General features: G+C 37.8%; 1 protein-coding gene across 2 annotated transcripts in view; it reads left to right on the top strand.

Moving 5' to 3' along the window:
* LOC137641512 (DNA-binding protein D-ETS-3-like) overlaps window positions 1-5,000 on the top strand; it is a 375,202-nt gene that overhangs the window by 261,479 nt on the left and 108,723 nt on the right. The gene's annotated exons all lie outside the window — the stretch shown is intronic.

Here is a 5,000-nt window from a genome sequence, read left to right as displayed (position 1 = left end):
TGTATGACGCAGTGTGTGTTTTGTGCTTTGATTCATGGCAATCCTTTCAGTTATAACCAATTAAAGACTTTCTACTGTCCCGTTTGTATACTGTACTTAATTTCCTTCATAAAAGATAAATGGAAACAAACGTCCTATCTCACGCTGGCTCAATTCCAGGATGTGAAAGGACAACTCCCAACACTTTTCCTTCTTGGTAGCGAAATGACTAAGCGCTCAAGCTCATTGTTTGTGCTGTAAGTTGTAACTCACATTGGATCGTCTTTATGTCCTTTTGGTACTCCTATTACGCGGGCACCAGAACAGGCCTTTTCATAAGCCCTCATCCTTTTAATATTCATATCTCAAGTTTTCAACCTGACTCACTATCCAAAAATAAGGTATAACTCAAGTATTTGAAGAACTAATAAAGTTGGGAAAAAACTTGAGTCAAACAAGTAGTGATTAGTTGGTTTAGTTTAAACCGGCCTTATGCCAGCACAAACCCTTGCGGTAAAGTTGTTGGGCTGATGTGGACCTCCAGGAACTGTCCAACCAACCAAGGCATGTGCGAAATAGAGCCAAAAAGATGTTTCTGAACACATTCAGCTATCAGGAAGGGTTAGGACAAAAGGTGCACGTAGTAGCACAGCGAACCCAGCCCTACGTTCTTATGTATTATGGGTGAAAATTGCTTGATAGACATTTTAAATGGAGCGCCGATGTTCATTTGATCACGCGTAAGTCACGTGATCTGTCGTATAATGTTTATAGGCCTATGGATTTATTTATATCATATCGCTGATGCCGCTGATTTCGGGATTCACGGTGTTTGTAAAGGAGGGATTATGGGATTTCCTATATAATAACACAAGTGATTAAGTAGTATCAACCAGGACCTAAGTTTATCAAGATGGTTCTTTTGTCTATGATTATTCTTTAAAACTTTTCTATTCCATATTTTTCATTAAAGATAGGAATATATATTTTGATATTAAGATGCTATAAGTTTCCCCCGAATGAAGAGTATCGTATTTAAATCGCAATATTTCATATAATACAAAATTGAAATTACCTTCCTAACAGTGATGATTTAGTACAGTACGAAAGTAGTCACACTTACATTTGAAAAATACTGAGTATAGCTACAACCTGTTTCCCCCCTTCCTTTCCCCTGGATCCCCTGGATAAATGAGAGAGAGAGAGAGAGAGAGAGAGAGAGAGAGAGAGAGAGAGAGATGGGGGAGGGGTCTGCCTAATTTCGTGTCCCCTTTGCACCATTAACGGCGCGTGGCGCCACCCGTGGTCACGTGACTTAAGGGTTGGACTGTTGGGATGAACCTACCAGCCTCCCCTCTGACCTGTTATGGCTACCGATGACCATACACACATTCTCTCTCTCTCTCTCTCTCTCTCTCTCTCTCTCTCTCGCGCGCGCAAATAAAGCTTACGTCATTCATCGTTATCCGGAGACCTATAATTACTTCAATCTACCGATTTATCGGCAATTATGGCTTGATGCCATTCTAAGTCATCGACTTCTGTCTGTTGCATGAATTTTCCAAAATTTTGAATTTTAAATCGGTAATTTGGTGACCCTCCTTTTACATGTATTGCATTTTCATATATTTTTTTTACATTAAAAGTAAAATTTTACTTTGAAGGGGATTTTTATCCCAATATGTAGCCTATATACCATAATTCATTAACGCATAAATACTCAGAAAATTATATTCTTAAATGCTAGGTCTTATTGGATGTCGTATTTTTTTTTTTATTTCTATTTTAGCTCTACAAGCAAAAATTAAAAAAAAAGATAAAAAAAGGAGAGAGAAAAGCTTAGAACGTCGAGGAGCTCAAATTCGAAAAGAAAAAGCTGGTGAACGAAAGGAAGCCAACTGCGGGGAACAAAACCACCAGAGCCTACAGTCTGTGCTTGCACAAGAATCATTCATGCACCGGTCTCTCTCTCTCTCTCTCTCTCTCTCTCTCTCTCTCTCTCTCTCTCTCTTGCCTACCATTTCCTCTTTCATTCGTTTTTTGTCTCAAAAGACAAGTTTTATATCGCTTTCCCCTTCCCTTGCATCTATTGCTATTTCCTCTCATTACTTTTTATTTTTACCTTTATTCGCCATTTCATCACATTACCTTTGTTTGCATTCGGACCCTCTCTCTCTCTCTCTCTCTCTCTCTCTGTCTCTCTCTCTCTCTCTCTCTCTCTCTCTCTCTCTCTCTCTCTCTCTCTCTCTCCTTCTTCTATTTCGTCTTCCTCTTGTTCAAATATCTATTGTTGTATCTATACCTGTATTGTGTATCAAATAATTTTGTCTTTTCTATTGAAAAAAAAGAATATTAGAAAATACTTCAGCAACAGCAAAACAAAATACAACGTCAATGGTCATGACTGAGAATCAGACAATGTAATATATTAATTCAGTCCTTCGACCAAATGAGACATCTTTGTTGAATCTAAACAGTTCAGTCTCTATAATGGATGGTGATTGTAATGAGAAAAGAATGAAGCAAAATAAGATAGAATTAATCATGTAGGTGTCTGATGAATATTTTACTACGTTTTACAATTCAAAAATGTTTTCCTAGTATTGTCATTCATTCAAGTATGAAAAGCAGTTATTTTAGAATTTCTGTTTGTTCCTTAGAACAGAATCCTCCTGCCTATACTGTAGAATTATGTTACTATTCATCATTTATTAGCAAAATAATCCTTCTTACAGAATTCCAGCTGTTAAGGATGAAGATGCTTTCCAAATCTATTTCCAAATTTTAAGGTTGATTTTGATCAACAACTTTAAAAGAAGGGTGTATTACAGTAAAAAGAATGCGAAGTAAATACAAAGAAAATATCATAAAACTAAAGAAATATAATGGCGTTCATAAAACATTCCTGTGCGAGGGTTAAAAGATGCTTTTATTTTGACATTTGTTTTTTGCAACTGGAGCATCATGTATTTTTAGATTAAAACTGTTTTCGACACAGGAACAACTTCCGAGTCTCCGTGAAACAGCATTTTGCTTTTCATTCAGCGTATGTCTTGTTCTACAGTGCATGGACATAACAATTATTCTTTTAACTTCAGCTGAAATCTAAACTTTCGCTCTGAAACTAATTATATTTTCCTGTTTTTTTATCTGTTTGTACCTTTTTGATTGGAAAATTTGCTTTACAACGGTAACATCTCATTGGAGGATATTTCCCCGTTTCTCTTTCCTTTTGTTATACAGTAGTGGATGTTCTACTGAATGGCATTTATACTACAATCTAGAAATCAATAGTATGAAGGATTGATCAACCTGACTGACTTTTAGCTTGAAATCATTGGTGTGTAAGTCGGTATGCGGAACGTTAAGAGTATAACGCGGCTGAGATGGAGATATATATTACTCATTAATGTATCTTTACAAATGATGCTAAATGGAATGCGAATCCTGCAATACTCTTCAATTGGCACGAACAGCCAAACCTTTCAAATCGTCAAAAATAAGTCAGATTTCTCAAAAAAATATGGCAGAACTTCTCAATGAAAAGGCACACGCTCTTTCTTAATAAGATATTTCATTATTTTCTCCTGGGCTATAATCATTCATAGATTTAGGAGATTCAGTGTCCAACTCTTGACATTTAGGGGGATTCAGTAATAGATGATAGCAATAAAGAAAGACTTGAGAGGACAGAATAGATATCAAGTTCCGTCAGCCCCGTGGGAGGATACTATCCACACCTGCAATGACTGCACCATGCAAGATAATGGTGAATTCTTCAGCATGTGCGTTCGTATACTAAGTCTTCGTAGGTATCATTTTTTGACTCAAAATCCAAGTAATGACACTAACAAACAAAATTCAGTACATTTTATTGGCATTCTCTGCATACCTGATAAATACTTGAAATAAAATAACGCATGTCATAATATTTATGTGATAGTTATCATTATGAATTTATCACTTACCTTCGGGTAATTTCTTCACTTGCATTGCAGACTTGTACTGCATCCGCATCTAAGGTTTGCGACTTATTAATGCGAGTCATTCAATACAAGACACCATGAGTCTTGACCTTCACTTGTGTTGCATCGTGATGGATCCTCCAAATTACCTGCCTTGGTGCGACTTTCTTTCTTAATGTTTGCCTTACTTATTTCGATAACGTGAAAGCGAGTTTTTTCTTCTTTTTTTTCATTTTGCCTATACTCTTTTAGCTCAATAAACCATACGAACGTTAATGTAATGTGCGCTCTCTCTCTCTCTCTCTCTCTCTCTCTCTCTCTCTCTCTCTCCGAATCCTTTCTTTAACTCCAATTCCCATCGTTTCCATGTCTCTCATTCACAGGGTTCGTTACCTACACGCACCTCTTCCTTCCCCTCCCCTTTCCCTCCCCTCCGTCTGGCCCTTCTCTTCCCATCCTTTCCCTATCCCCTCTCCCTTCCCCATCCATTTGCTCTTCCCTTCCATCCAGGACTTGTGAACAGTGTCTAGGCCGACCTTCCCATGCAGTTACTCTATTAAAGTCATTTGATCATTGGCACTATTTGCTATGGGGTATTCATTATTCATTATTGTAAGAGCGTTGCTAGCCTTTAATAGCCAGCCACTATTTCCCTGCTCTTTTCGTTTGCGACCGAAACCATAGGTCGTACTGTGGCTCCTACGAAAGTGTCACCGTTTAGATTGTAGGTTTATTTGGCTTGGCAGTTCATATTTAGTAAAATTTGCAATCCATTCATGGGGAGAAATTCTATCTAGTGAAATATTTTGTGTTTTCGATATTTCCTAACTGAATTTATCAACAGTTATTATCAAATCCTATGTGTGATGACTGAAAGCCTCCCGTTCTATCGTATCATCCCTTTCCCAACGTCATTCCCGATCCTCATTGTCAATATCGACCCCATCATTTAGCTCGGATTCATCCTGATCGGCCTTGCTTTGCTCACACACAAGGGCGATATTCGCGGTGCTTTCGCTGAAGGTTTCCGTCTTTTAGGCTACCCCTGACGCTACT

This window comes from Palaemon carinicauda, chromosome 5 (assembly GCF_036898095.1).
Source record: "Palaemon carinicauda isolate YSFRI2023 chromosome 5, ASM3689809v2, whole genome shotgun sequence".
Classification (NCBI taxonomy): domain Eukaryota; kingdom Metazoa; phylum Arthropoda; class Malacostraca; order Decapoda; family Palaemonidae; genus Palaemon; species Palaemon carinicauda.
The sequence above is the reverse complement of the archived record's forward strand: the minus strand, read 5'-3'. Positions and strand labels throughout refer to the sequence as shown.